Here is a 14,874-nt window from a genome sequence, read left to right as displayed (position 1 = left end):
GCCGGGATGTTGGGGCCCTCGTGTGGGGTCTGGCCCTGCCTGGGGGGTGATGCAGGGGAATCCCCCCCTCTGGCAGCGACCCCAGCTGGCCTTGCAGCCTCCCCTCCAGCCCTGGGGTCTGGGGGGCAGTGGGGACCGCAGCAGGGACCACACCACCTGACTCTCCAGGCTCCTGGGCCAGAGGGCGGCGTGGCCAGCAGGTGGCGCTGCGGAATCACACGGGCAGCCCCTCCGCCGGAATGCGAGCCTGGGCCCAGGTCCCGCAGGAGCAGGTGGGAGGGGAGGGTGCTGCGGGTGCTGCCCAGATTCAGGGGGACCCCAACCCTTGGGGGGGCCGGGCCGGGGAGGGCTGCTGAGGCTGGGCCTGAAACCTGCTTCAGGCCTGGACACCGGGGAGGGGCCTCCTGGTGCAGCGGGGCCTCGGGCGGCCTCCCCAGGACCACCCGGACCGCCAGCCCCTCGTCCACGCCGTGCACGCCGCGGGCTGCTGTGACGTCCCCCCTCTTTCAGCGTCCGTGCTTCTAGGCCCTGGCGCTGTGACCTCAGCAACGGCTCCCCCACCTGCCCTGCCCTGCGGCTGCGTCCTGAGGCCCCTTTGGGGCAGCAGGTCCCTCCAGGAGGGAGATGGGGGTCCTGAAGGTGAGGCGCTGTTGTCTTCAGGGGGGAGGACCGCTGTGGGGCCCCACGCCCCGGGTTAGTCACCCCTTCGGCCCATCCCCTCCAGCCAGCGCCCGGGCTGGGGGCTCCACCTTCTCGGGAGCTGGCTCCTCTGATAACCAGCCCTCCCGGCCTCTCCCCAAACCCAGAGCAGCTGCCCCCCTCCTGCCCCGTGGCATCCTCATCCTGCACCCCGGACCCTGCTCAGCTAGGGCGCCCTCTCCAGCCCCCCCCCCCCCCGTGCCAGCTGTGATGCCCGGGCAGTGCGGCCCCTCTGTCTCCGCCTTTGCCACCGCCCTGGCCCGGCCTGTTGGGTCGGCTCCCAGACGGGCAGTGGGTCCTCAGCTGACCCCCCGGGGTCACCCAGAAATGTCCGCACGGAGACGAGGGGCCGGACCCCTGCAGAGGCTGCAGGTGAGGTCCCAGCGGCGGGAGGCAGGTCCTGCCCCGCCCACAGGCCCTAGCCCACCCCCCCCCACCCCTCTCCTTCCCCGCCGAGAGCGGAGCCCACCCCGGCCTGGCCACACAGCTGGGTGCTCCCTCGCCACCCCACTCCTGCCCCCTGCAGCCCTCAACCAAAGCCTGGCCTCCCCCACCCCACCCCAGCGGCTCCCGGGCCCAGGGCCACCCTCTGTGGGTGACCCCTCCCTGGCCCCGCACTCCCCTCCCACTGCCCAGCTCCTGGGCCCTCAGCCCACGCACGCACCCCAGCCTTCCGGACCCCACAGGTCGGCCCTCGCGCCCTCCTACACTGCCCCCCCCCCCTCCTTGCCGACCCGTGGGGTCAGGGCCCTGAGGCCGGCTGGCCTGGGGCGCACCCGGGGTCAGGGCCTGGCTTGCCGGCGATCTTCATTCCCCAGCCGGCGAGTGCGCCTGCCCAGGTGGGACCGGGCTGGGGCCGGCAGGGCTGGGCGGGTGGCACCGAGTCCTGGTCCTGTGGGCAGCGTCGGGCAGAAGGCTCGCACTGTGGTTGGTGGGACCGCCGGGGCCTCTGCCCGGACAGGCTGCCATTCAGGCCACCTGCCCCCCCACGGCCCCTCAAAGCCCTCATTGTGGCCGGGATCATCCCAGACGCCAGGCTGGCTGGCTCCACACCGTGTGGGGCGAGGGCCAGCCTGTCCTGGGGCGCTGCGTGCAGGGTGGGGTGCCCACCTCTCAGAGACCCCCCTTCCAATCCCGGGGGGCTGCTGCTGGAGAGGTTTCCAGGTGACGTCACTGGCTGCCCCGCCCCCAGGGCCAGGGTCTCTGTGCCCCCCCCCCCCCCCCCCGCGGGGCTGAGGGCGGGAAGGGCATCTGCCCACATTCCTCTCCAGCAAGAAGGCGGGCGCCCCGGGGTCTGGACAGCGCCCCAGCCGCGGGCTGCAGAGCGTCCCGCCCCCGCAGGGGTCGCCCGTGGGCCTCGGTGTCCTCGCTCCGGACCTGGGAGCGTGCATTCCCCCCAAGTGAGCGGGGGAGCGGGCACCCCTGCACCCTGACCCCCTTAGCTCCTCGGGGCTCAGCGACGCGGAGGGTGCGGACCGGGGAGCCCCCGCCCTCCACTGGGTCCCCTCCTCTCGCCCGGCCCGCACACCCCGCCCCCCCAAACCCTCCCCCGGGCGCCCCTGCCCCGGCCCACGCCCCCCGCGGCGGAGGGAGGGGTGACACCGCCCCCTTCTCCGCACTCGCCCCGCAAGCTCGGCGGCCGCGCGGGGAGGGGGCCCGGCCCGCGGGCGGGAAGCGAGGCGCAGCCCTGCCGGGAAGGGGCGGCGCCGGGGGCCTCGGCCCGGGGTTCCTCGCGGGAGCGGCCGCGGGGGGAGGGGCGGCCTGTGGTCCGGAGGGTCCCGTCCTGGGTCGGGGTCCGCCCGCCCCCGCAGCCCGCACCCTCCCCGCAGCCCGCGCGTCGGGGCGCTGGGAACCCCCTCCCCGGAGCAGGAGTGACGCGGCGATGACGCTGACGGTGAAGCCGGTTCCGACGCGGGCGCGTGGCCCGGACCGCGGGGCGGACCTTCCTGGAAAGCGGGCGGCAGGTGCGGGCGGTGCTGCGCACTCGTGACGTCACGGGAGCTGGCGCGGGTCCCGAAGGAGCGGCCCGCGGAGGCGGCGAACGAGACGCCGATTTAGGGGCTGGGAGCTCTGGGGGCGCCCAGCCGGGAGGGAGGGAGGGAGGGAGGGAGGGAGGGTCTGGCTGTCGGGGCCCTTCCCTGCTGGCTGGAGGGGAGTGGGGCCCCGGATTCCTGCCTCATGTGCAACGGGTGCCCCCACATTCTCCACGGGGCCCCACATTCTCTACGGGTCCCCCACATTCTCCCACATTCTCCATGGGGCCCCCACATTCTCCACGGGGCCCCCACATTCTCCACGGGGCCCCACATTCTCCACGGGGCCCCCACATTCTCCACGGGGCCCCACATTCTCTACGGGTCCCCCACATTCTCCCACATTCTCCACGGGGCCCCCACATTCTCCACGGGGCCCCCACATTCTCCACGGGGCCCCACATTCTCTACGGGTCCCCCACATTCTCCCACATTCTCCACGGGGCCCCCACATTCTCCACGGGGCCCCCACATTCTCCACGGGGCCCCACATTCTCCACTGGCCCCCACATTCTCCATGGGGCCCCCACATTCTCCACGGGCCCCCACATTCTCCACGGGGCCCCCACATTCTCCACGGGCCCCCACATTCTCCATGGGGCCCCCACATTCTCCACGGGCCCCCACATTCTCCCCGGGGCCCCACATTCTCTACGGGGCCCCACATTCTCTACGGGTCCCCCACATTCTCCACGGGCCCCCACATTCTCCACGGGCCCTCACATTCTCCCTGGGGCCTGGGTGAAGGTGTCCAGCACCTCCCTGCCCAGCCTGGCGTGCTGAGGCTCACTGCCCCTCCCTGCCCCGCCCCCCACGGGGGACCTCAGGCCCTGCCTCTGGGGGTCTGGGTGGGGGCGGGGTGAGGGGGAGCGTTAGGGCTGGTCTCCGCCAGGCTGGGCCGCAGCCTCCTCCCTAGGGAGGCAGCCCTGCTGGGTGGGTCTGCGACTCAGCCCCTCCCCAAGGCACCGGATGGGACCTCCCAGGCTTAGGGCAGGCGGGGAGCACCCCCTCCCGGTGGATCTGGGGAGCAGGAAGGAGTGAAGACCTGGAGGGTGTCCCCGTCTCTCCTGCACCCTGGGGTGGCGCTGGTTTGGGTACCCCCAGCTGGGTACCCCCCGGGAATGAAGGGCAGTCAGCGAGGACGGCCTACCCACACCCTCCTCACCATCCTGGGTGCGGCCCAGCTGAGCCCCATTTACTGCTGGGTCACCCCGCTGTCCTGGCTGCCAGGACCCTCAGTCAGTTCACTTCTGATCTCAGACTAGAAATGGGGTGCTCCCCAAGGAGCACACGGTTGGGGTGAGGACTGGAGGTCCCCACGCCCCCACCCCTCCCTGGGCCGCCACCTGAGAACCAGGGGTGGGCGGCTGACCGTGACGCCCGGCCTCCTGGGCCCCACCTGCTAGCCTGCCTTAGGGTAAAGAGTGGCTGGGAGAGTTGGGGGCACCCGCTTGAGACCCCCCCAGCCTGCTGCCCTAGGTGAACCCCAAACCCTGCCTCCGCTGCCGACCAGAGAACAGTGGCCCTTGTCTGGCTGCCGGGGTGAGGGCTGGGTACCAGCCTCGGGCGTCTCGGCGAGAACGCCCCCCCTCCCCCCATTAAGAGACATTTGTCCATTCACCCTGCACCCTCACTATTAATAGCTCCCGTGTCAGCGAGCCGCTATAAATAGCCCCCAGCCCCTCGCACAGGCTGCAGGCGCCTGCTGCCGGGCACACAATCACCCACACACGCCCGCACACTGGCCCACTCAGCTGCGCACGTCGGGCACCGGGCCCAACCCTGCTCGCTCCTCGCCAGGCACGGAGGGCGGCGCACACAGCCCAGCTGCCCTCCGCGGAGCCCGGCCGCACCCTCCCGGGCCCCCCCAGGCCAGGGCTCAGAGGGGCCGCTGCTCCGTCCCCATGCTGGTCCCTCGTGGCCTCAGGCCTGTGCCCCTCACTTCCTCCTCTGCGGGGTCCGGCCTGGCCGCCGCCCTCCCCGGGGTTCAGGCACACTTGTCTACGCCCTGGGGTCCCTGCAGTGGGGGGTCACCTGGGGGCCAGTCCCTCCTGCCGGGTCGCTGGCACCTCGGAGATCCCCTCTGTGTCTGATTGAACACCAGGGGGACCCTCCGGCCATCCTGGCGGGAGAGCCACCCGAGGGAGGCCCTGACCCCTCTGCCCACTCCCGGGAGACGGCCTCTGAGCGGACTCCGTCCTGGCCCTGCCCTGGGCGCTGCGGGTCAGGCCTGAGGGTCACGGGGCCCGGCCAAGCCCCAAGGGGCACCGCTCAGCACAGCCTGCCCACTCTGGCTCTCGGGGCCCCAGGGCTGGGCTGGCGGCCCCTGGGCAGGCAGCCCTGACGTCCTGCCCCCCGCCTGCCCTCGGGACCGCCAGGCTGTGGTGCCGGGCCGGGCTGGGGGCGTGGAGAGGCTGTTCTGGTGCCAAGAGCAGAAGAGGAAAACAGCCCTGTTTATGGAGAAGGCGGAAAAGGCGAGTCCGCGCGGCTGGCCAGTGGCCTTCCTGGGGCGACAGAGGCCTTTTGTTGGGAAAACAGGAAGCGAGGATTTCCAGGACCCACGGGGCCGCCCGCCCGCCCGCCCACCCATTCTCAGCAGCTTCTGCCGCCGGCGTCCATCCACGGGCCTGTGTGTCCCTCTGACCACGGGCCCAGGCTTCCCGCTTTGGGGCGAAGCCACGGTCCGTGCTGAACCCCTGCCACGGGGTCCCCTGGAGGCCGGCCCGCGGACCCCTGGTCACACGGGGACGAACACCTGCTGGCGCCTGCAGGCCCCGCCTCCTGCCGGCCTGGCCAGGCCTGGATCCCGGAAATCCACGGACAGACCAGCCCCCACCCCGCTGCGGGCCGGCCTCGGCTGGGAAACATGGGGTGGGGGCTCTGTCCGTCACAGCCGGGCCTGGGACCCGAGACGCAGGGAGCACAGAGCGGGCAGTGCCCGGCGGGTGAGGGGCAGAGCGGGCTCAGCGGGAGGCAGACACAGCCTACGGCCTCTCCCTCCCCCACGCCCTCCCCTCCGCCCCCTTCCTGCCTGAGGGCCAGGGAGGGTCTCACACCTGTGGTCACGTCACTGCTACCAGGCCAGCGTCCAGCCTGTGGCCCACACACTGCTCGCTAGCTAACCCGCCACCGTGTAGCCAAGTGTGCACGTGTGCATGCTCACACGCACACACACACGCACACACATGCTCGCATGTACACACGTGTGCAGTCACACACACACACAACCCCCAAGTGGACATACAGGCTCCAATGGTCAGCAGTCGCCCCGGCCCTGTGTGCGGGGTGAGAGCCCCCCCGCCGCCCCCCATCTGCTGCGGGCCGTGGAGGAGGCTCCCTTCGCTCACCCGCCACCCTGTTTCGGGCCCTGGCCCCGAGCTGGCTGCGGGGCCACCCTGCCTGGGCCGCGGGGTGCCTGGGCCGCGGGGTGCCTGGCACGGATGCAGCTGGCCGCACGGGGGCGGGTGGCATGTCCCTCCCCTGCCCCAGGGTTCCTCTGACTCTGAGTGACCGCCTCCTGCCGGTGCCCTGGGTGGCTCCCCGGGCCAGAGTCGGTTCCCCTGTGACCTCGGTCCTTCGGGGGGGGTGGTGCGGGGCGGGCACAGGATGGCCTAGGATGGGGTCAGGAGGGTCAGCGGGCCCTGGATCCTGGTCCCTGACAGGTCGGTCACTCTGACCTGCGTGTCATTCAGCCGCCGCCCGTCTGCTCACCTGTCCACACCTGTCCACCAGCTGGGTTGCTGTGGGTGGGGAAGATGTGATGGTGTCCGGGGAGGGGGCTCTGCCCAGGCCTGGACAGCGGACGCCTGCTCCCCACATCCCGGGACCGCGCCTCCCTCGGGCTGGTGGTGGCCAGCAGACCCCTCCCCGCTGTCCTGGGCTTCCTACTCTGCTGTCTGAGGTCAGCCAACAGGAGAAGGGCCGAGCTGGCTCAGGCCAGGGCTGGGGCTGAGGCCTGGAGAGTGACCCTCCAGGCTCAATGGCAGCTGGACACCGGTGACGTCCATGGCCCGACACCCGGGTCTGCACCGTCAGGACGGGCCCTGGGACAGGGAAGACGGGGGGCCTCAAGGGGCGGAAAGTTCCCCCAGGAGACGCCTGGCCCTCACCTGCCTGCCCTCTGCTGCCCGCCTTGGTCTCTGGGGAGTGCTGGGGGCCGGGGCCCCGGCAGCGTGAGGGAGGGGCCCCCTAGATACAGGGCACTGGGCAGAGGCAGGAGGCTGGCCACTCTAAGACCCCGCGGCACTGGCCTGCATGTGGGAGGTCAGGGTCTCAGGGCGTGGGGAGGAGCCCTCCGAGGGTGGGTGAGGCCTGTGGGTGGGCGTGGCTTCTCCTGTGGGTGGGAGCCGGTGGGCTCTGCGTGGAGGGTGCGAGTCTCCGAGGCTGAGGGATCCCTCGGCTGAGCAGTGAGCGTGGGGCGGGCGGGAAGACCTGCCTTGGAGGGAGCGAGGGGCGTGAGTGGCGAGGAGGGTGAGCGGTGGTGCAGTTCGAGGTGCATTTGAACGTGTGTTTGCAGAGGGACTGGGTGGGGTGGCTCCACGGATTGGGTGGGACGGCGGGTTCGGGGCGGGGCCTCCGTTGGGACTCGTTGCCCGTGGTGTGGATCCAGGCCTCCGTGTGCTGCCCTGGGCACGGCCCCGTGGGCAAGGGGACAGCGCAGCCCGCTGAGGTCCCGCTGGAGGTGCCACTTGGCCCGCAGGATGTGTCCGAGCCAGGAAGCTGGCACCAGGGCCTGGGTGGGGTGACTGCTTAAGGGATGCCTCAGCCCGAACCCCAAACCAGGCGTCCACGGGCCCTGTGTCCACCCACCCGTCAGTCCAGCCATTCGGGGCGCTGCGGACCCATCACTCCCGAGGAAGGCGTCCGCTGTCCAGTGGTGAGTAAACAAATAAACCCGCCTGTCTGTCTGTCCAGCCGCCGCGGGCCCTCCCTCCCCGGACCCGGGCTGTGGGCCTGGCCCCGAGTGGGCGGGCTCTCACGAAAGAACTACTGATCAGATGACGGGTGACCCAGTGAAGGAAGGATGAGCGAGTGAAGCAACAGGGAATGAATGGCCCTGGCTGGTGTGGCTCAGTGGCTAGAGCATCCACCTGCAACTGAAGGGTCCCGGGTTCGATTCCCCGTCAAGGGCACAAGCCCGGGTTTCGGGGCTCCACCCCAGTAGGAGGCATGCAGGAGGCAATGATTCTCTCTCATCATTGATATTTCTCTCTCTCCCTCTCCCTTCCTCTCTGAAATCAATACAAATATATATATTTTAAAAACCCACAAAACAGCCCCGGCCAGTTTGGCTCAGTGGATAGAGCGTTGGCCTGCAGACCAAAGAGTCCCAGGGCGTGTGCAGGAGGCAACCAATCGGTGTGTTTCTCTCACATCGATGTTTCTCTCTGTCTCTCCCTCTCTCTTCCACGCTCCCTAAAAATCAATGGAAACATATCCTCAGGTGAGGATTTAAAAAAAAAAAAATAACCAAACCGTCTAAAACAAAACAAACAAAAAACAAGGGAGTGGATGAAGGAGCAAGCGGAGAACGAACTGGGAGAATCGGGCGCCCACCGCCCTCAGCTGGCTGCTGACCCTGCGCCTGGAGCCCAGCTCACCCTCCCCAGCGATCAGGCGCCCGTGGGGGAGAGGCCTGTGCACGAGCTCCTCGTGGGTCTGGGCAGCACGGCCGCTGGGGACAGAGCTACGCTGTCCCTGCAGGGGCCTCGGAGTCCTGCCCAGAGCGGCCGGGTGCCGAGGGGCAGCCCCCCTGGGCCTCTGCCCTGGACCACGCGGCAGGCAGTGCACCGGCCTCGCCCACGGGAACCCCGGACCCTGACTCAGCCCGGCCCAGGTCTGGGCTGGCTGCGCAGCGGGAGGGGAGGGAGGGGAGGGAGGGGAGGGGAGGGGAAGGGAGGGGAGGGGAGGGGAGAGGAGGGGAGGGGAGGCAGCCCCTGAGTGGGGTCCCAGCTCCTGCTGCCACCCAGGTGCAGGCAAAGAGGGGGCGCAGGGAGGCCAGGAGGCCAGGCCCAGGTGCCTGGAGGGGTGCAGGGTGGGGAGGAGGGGAGCCCTTCACACAACCTCAGGAGCTCTGAACAGTTTGCCTGGAAATCCGTTTCCCAAAACCCAGCCTCAGGTACTCAGCCCCAAGCCCCCACCCCAGAGCAGAACCCCCGAAACAGCCACCACGGGGGACGGGAGCGTGGGGCTGTGGCTGGAGGGGCCCGGGGCCTCGGCCACCTCACTCTCCGGGGCGTCCCCGCCTGTGACCCTCGGGCCCTGGCCCAGGTCTTGGGGAAGGACCCACAGGCAAGTCAAGAAGGAAGGTTTTCTCCATGATTAAGGGCCCCTGCCCTCGGTGCCCGGCCCGGGGACCCGTCCCTGACCCAAACCCTGGGGGTCTGGCCTTAACGTCCCATCCACTCCTGGCCTCGCTGGGGCCTGGGCGAGGGCAGCCCCACTTCCCGCCGGTCAGGGCTGGCCACTCTGCTGACCGTTGCGCTTGCGCAGCTCGGCTGAGCGCCTTGCTGTGTCCCCAGGAGAGAGGGCCCTCCGCGGGACCCCGGCCTGCAGAACCCAGCCTCCCCCTCCCCCCCCATCCCTGGGGAGCCACCCCTCCTCTCCCACCCGGCCCTGTGCACGGCGCCGCCCGGGCCCCCTGCGGGGGCAGGAGAGCCAGTGAGAACGGTCCCACCAACGCGGTGTATGGCCTGCAGGTTGAAATGATCTTATTTTGGAGATTTCAGTTAGATACGACCAGTCACTAACAGGCATTTCACCTGCTTTTTGCTGCTGTCAATTTCCCGTGCCGCCTACATTGGGGTGTGCTGGTCTGAGGGCCCCCCCCCCAGCGAGAACCACAGTCACGTCCCTTCTGGCAGGGCGCTGCCCTCGTGCCAAGCCCTCCTCCCAGAACTCAGCGAGGCCTCCACCTCCCACAGGCCCTCCCCCGCCTCCCCCTCCCCGCCCCCATCCTGCCCTTCTGACCACGCCCCTGCAGCCAGACCCCTCCCAGTGACATCCCATCCAGCTCACCGTCTCCCTCCCCTGCACGGGCAGCCAGGCCGAGTCCCCCATCCCCCGCTTTGTCTTCCGGGTCCTGCCTGCCCCCTCCCTTTCCAGCCTGGCCGGGTCTGCCGCCTCCCCCATCCCAGAAGCTGGGGCCTGAGCATCCGGGGGTCTCAGAATCCCCCTGACCTGCCCGCAGCCCCGCAGGCCCAGGATGGGCGGTGGCCCTGAGGGCAGGCCTGGCCAGTCGCTGACCAACAGAACCACCTCCGGGGCGCGAGGACCTGGGGGCGCTGGGCAGGGACCGCTCTGGCTGGGTGAGGTCTCACTAACAGACCAGGTAACTCTCTGAGGCCCGGATGGCGTAGGGCCTCCCTGCAGCCGAGGGGCCCGGGTGTGGGGGGCCAGGTGTGGGGGTCAGCCTGCGCATGGCCTCGCATGGGGTGGCTGCACAGCCTGGGGCAGGTGGGCGCGTGTGCCCTGCAGGGCGGGGTCAGGCCCGCGTGCCCACAGACACGCACGTGCACACCCTGGCACCCACACGCAGGCTTGGAGGTCACCGCCTTCCAGGGAACCCATTTGCTATGCAAATGGCCCCTTCCGGGGTCCCACGCCTCCAGAGTAGGTGCTGGAGCTGCTACTGTCCAAGGCTGGGCTGGGCATGTGCCCTTGACCGGGAAGCGAACCCCAACGGGTCATGCCGCCCCTGCCCCGCAGCGGGTGGCAGCTGAGAGAGCCCCTTCCGGCAGAGGTGCCCGCTGCAGAGCGGACTGACCTGGGCCTGGACCCCGGCTGCCACCTCAAGGCCCGGCCCACCCTCCCCCACCCTCCGAGGCCCTTCAGCCTCGGTCCCTGGGGGCTCCTGCACCTCCCTGGGTGGGGGTGGGGTGGGCCGGGCCTCTCTCCCGCTGCCTCCAAGGCCTGGAGCCCTGTGCCTACCCCACCCCCAGGGCCAGTCTGTCCACCGGCCCCTGCCGGTCCAGGGCACGGCCTGGGTGTCCAGCTGAGCCCCTGCTGCCTGAGCAGGCCCCCGGCTGGGGTGTTTGGCCTCGGTGTCTGGTCGCCTTGTGGGCCGGAGGGCCAGGCCCCCGCACACGGCCGCGTGGTGGAGCCCATGGCTGTCCTGAGAAAGGCTCCCGCCAGGGCCACAGGCCTCGGGACACCTGGCCTGCGAGCGGCCACGGCGGGCGGGAGCCCAGCCGGGCACACAAGGTGGACCCGTAGCCCCAGGCAGGGCCTGCTCTGCCCTGGCCCAGCGCCCGACCTGCCAGGCCCAGGACACGCTGTGCAGCCGTGCAGGGCGTGTGTTTGCTCAGGGCGCCTGGCAGCCGGACAAGGGCCCATTGTGTCCCCAGGTGACCCTGCCCCTGACTTGGGCCCACCCCACCCCACCCCACCCCACCCCACCCCACCCCACCCAGGGACCCTCATCCACAGCCCCCACCATGATGCCACACCTCACACCCCCTCCACACCCCCAACCCATCCACGCCCCTGCTCTCTGACCATCTTGCCCCTTGCCTCGCCCCTCACCTGTGCCACCCACTGCCCCTCCCCTCCTCCACACCCCACGCCCGGGTCTCCCCAGCCCGCCGCCGTCCTGGCCCCTGCCGCCCTCGGGCCTGGTCCCTTCCCAGCGCTGCAGGGCCAGGGTTTCTCCACGCCCCACCGGGGCCTTCCTGCTCCGTGGGCCAGAGCAGGTGTCCCTCCAGGTAGGGCAGGAGGGGTCTGGAGAGAAGAGCCCCCTGGGCCGCAGGGGGCAGGCCTCCCATCGGAGGGGGACTGGCAGGGTGTTCCGCGCCCCGAATAGCTTGAGGGGTCGCGCGTCCTGGGGGCAGGTGCAGGCCCTGGGCACCGCTGTCAGGCCCAGGGCTGGGCACTGCCCACGGGGCGGCTCCGCCGTCCAGTGGTGGGGGCCCAGCCACACTGGCCGGGGGCCAGGCCTGTGGGAGGTCGGTCCCCGGCCACGAGAGAGCAGCTGTCTGGTGTCCTGGCTACTGGACCTCCCAGCGGAGAGCCGGGCGCGGGCCGGCCACACGCACCCTGCTGGGAGACGGCGCTCGGGCCTGCTGGTCAAGCAGGACACAGGCCGCTGGCCAAGGTCCACGGCTCTGCACGGGCCTCCCAGTCATGACTCAGCACCCCTGTGGCCCACAGGATCCTCACTCACCATCCTCACACGGACACCTGTGGGCACACCCCCAGCCTGTGTCACACAATGGCTGCCCACAGGGACGCACACACACCAGCTCCCACACAGAGGCCCTCAGCGTCCAGCCTGGAGCCCCAGCCCCAGCCCCAGCCCCCAGGCTCGGGCACTTCCAGCACCCCCCCACCCCCATCCTCTGTACCCTCTTCTAGAGTCTGGAGCAGCTCTCAACACCCCCTGCTCAGAGCTCGCCCGGTGCCCGGGACAGCGACAGCCCAACGGGCGGGTGTCACCATCAGCCACAGGGACGCGGGGAGCAGGGCGAAACGCGGGCGCTGGGCTGGGCTGGGTGGTTGATGGGTGAGTCATCGGACCAGCTAAGTAACCGAGGCATCGGTTTCCGCCGGCACCTGGCTGCGGGCACCTGGCTGCGGGGTCTTCGGCAGCCCCTTCGGGGACCTCTGGGCTGAGGGACGAGGACAAGGGCCCACGTGCAGGGGTGGGGAGGCGGCCGCTGCATTGGAGGGTCCCTAGGCCTCTTCCTGCTCCTCCCTCCCCCGGCTCTGAGGCTCCCCCGGGCCCAGCCCCGAAAGGGCCTCAGGTGGGGAAACTGAGGCTGGGCCCGGGGGAGGGGCCCTACACAGGCCTGAAGCCTGCTGAGCAGAACCGGTCTGACCAGGTTCATGTGTGTGTGTGTGTGTGTGTGTGTGTGTGTGTGTGTGTGTGTACACGTGTGCATGAGGCCTGGGACCTCGCCAGGAGGCAGGCGCGCAGAGGTCACAGCCTGCGTCATGGACAGCACCCTGGGGCGCCGGCCCAGAGGGGTTGGCAGAGCAGGGACCGTGGCCGAGCCCGGGAGGCTGGGTCACGGGGTGGGGCTGGCAGACCTGCGGGCCTCACGGGCCTCTCCTCAGGCCGAGCCCAGCCCCGAGGCCCTGCCCGGCTCTGCCCGCCTACCCTCACCCAGGCAGGCTGGCCGGGCGGGCCCGCGGCTCCCACCTCCCGGCCACACACACTCAGAGGCTCCGCGCCAGGCAGACAGCTGTCACCTCTGCGGGGAGCCCCGGGGCCCGGCAGCTGGGGCTTCAGGAGGGGACCCCTCGCCCTGTGCAGCGCCCCCCCCCCCCGCCTGCCCCCCGAGAGGGCTCCTTCCTGCCCACTCGGTGCCGCCCCAGCAGGCCCACCTCTGCCGAGACCGCCTTCTCCAGGAACCCTGGCCTGGCCTTGGTCCCTCTACCCCAGCCTCCACTCCCCACTCTCCTGACCCCCAGTCCTCCCCCTGAGACACCCCAACTTCTGTCCTGATGGTGCCTTTCTGGGGAACGGGCACAGGGCCGGTTTATGGGGGCGCCCAGCTTCCTGGTCTTGGGCTCTGGGCCGCCACCCCCCCCCCCATCTCTGCCTCAGCCCCCGTTAGCAAACCCCAGCCCCGGCTTCCTGGCCTGTGTGCTGGGCAGCACTGCCCAACCTGGGCTGGCAGCTGGAGCCTGGCGGCCACTTGGCATTCCCGAGCCTCAGTTTCCCCATCTGTAAATGAGGATCAAGGGACGGGCCCCCTGCCCCATCTCTGCCCTCAGAACCCCACGTGGGCGCCGGGGTGGTGTGCAGGGCCTTAGCAGATGCCTCAGGGGGGGTGCCAGTGGCTGGGACCCAGGACCTGGAAGGTACCCCAGGCCTGACCCCGAGGCCAGTCCAGCCAGCCCTCCCCGGCCCGGGCCCCGGCCCAGGGCGTGTGAGCATCTGGGGGTGAAGAGGCTGGGATGGGGGAGCAGGAGCAGGTCCCCCTCCGGTGCCCACCACCTGCCCAGCACGCAGGCACCTCCCCGCCCCCCACACCTTCCCCCTAGTCCAAGTGCTCCCCGAGGACCCATTCTGCAATTGAGAAAACTGAGGCCCACAGCTCTGCCTTCCTCCCCAGGCGAGAGGGACCCAGGGCGGGTTCTGAGCAGGGGGTGTTCAGAGCTGCTCCAGACTCTAGAAGAGGGTACAGAGGATGGGGGTCGGTGGGGGAGGCTGGAAGTGCCCGAGCCTGAGGGCTGTGGCTGTGGCTGAGGCTGGAGGGGGGGGGCGGGGGCTGTGGCTGTGGCTGTGGCTGGGGCTGAGGCTGGGGCTGGGGCTGGGGCTGGGGCTGGGGCTGGGCTGTGGCTGGGGCTGGGCTGGGGCTGGAGCTGTGGCTGGAGCTGTGGCTGGGGCTGGGGCTGGGGCTGGGGCTGGGGCTGGGGCTGAGGCTGGGGCTGGGGCTGGGGCTGGGCTGGGCTGTGGCTGTGGCTGAGGCTGGGGCTGGGGCTGTGGCTGGGGCTGTGGCTGGGGCTGGGGGCTGTGACTGGGGCTGAGGCTGGGGCTGGGGCTGGGGCTGGGGCTGTGGCTGTGGCTGGGGCTGTGGCTGAGGCTGGGACTGGGGCTGGGGCTGGGGCTGGGGCTGGGGCTGGGGCTGTGGCTGTGGCTGTGGCTGTGGCTGGGGCTGTGGCTGTGGCTGTGGCTGGGGCTGTGGCTGTGGCTGTGGCTGGGGCTGGGGCTGGGGCTGGGGGCTGGGGCTGTGGCTGGGCTGTGGCTGTGGCTGTGGCTGTGACTGGGGTTGGGGGCCATACAGGTGGGGCAGGATGGATTCCAGGGTCAGTGTGGTGGGCGGGTGGCAACCTCAGTCCCAGGTCACAGAGGAGCTGACTCGCCCGCCAGGGAGGGAGGGACTCCAGGGCCAGGTCGAAACCCCGACGCTGCGTCCCAGAAACCACGAGTCAGCGCTCCCTCCTGCCCAGGCCGCCAGCCGGGAAGCCTCTGTGGGAACCCACGCAGGGTGGGGCCAGACCCAGCGAAGCGGGGGGGGGGGGGGGGTGCAGGCAGAGGGCCTGCGTGGGCATCGCCACCAGCCGTGCTGGGAGTGGCTGCAGACCGACCTGGCGCAAATGGGAGGACGCCCCGCGTGGATCCCAGGGCCCCGCATTGCTGTGTGGCCGATCCGGGGGACGCAGGGGCAACCGAGCCCTGCCTCCCAGCACAGCTCCC

Source organism: Cnephaeus nilssonii, assembly GCF_951640355.1.
Source record: "Cnephaeus nilssonii genome assembly, chromosome: 6".
Taxonomy (NCBI): Eukaryota; Metazoa; Chordata; class Mammalia; order Chiroptera; family Vespertilionidae; genus Cnephaeus; species Cnephaeus nilssonii.
This window is presented reverse-complemented; position numbering follows the sequence as displayed.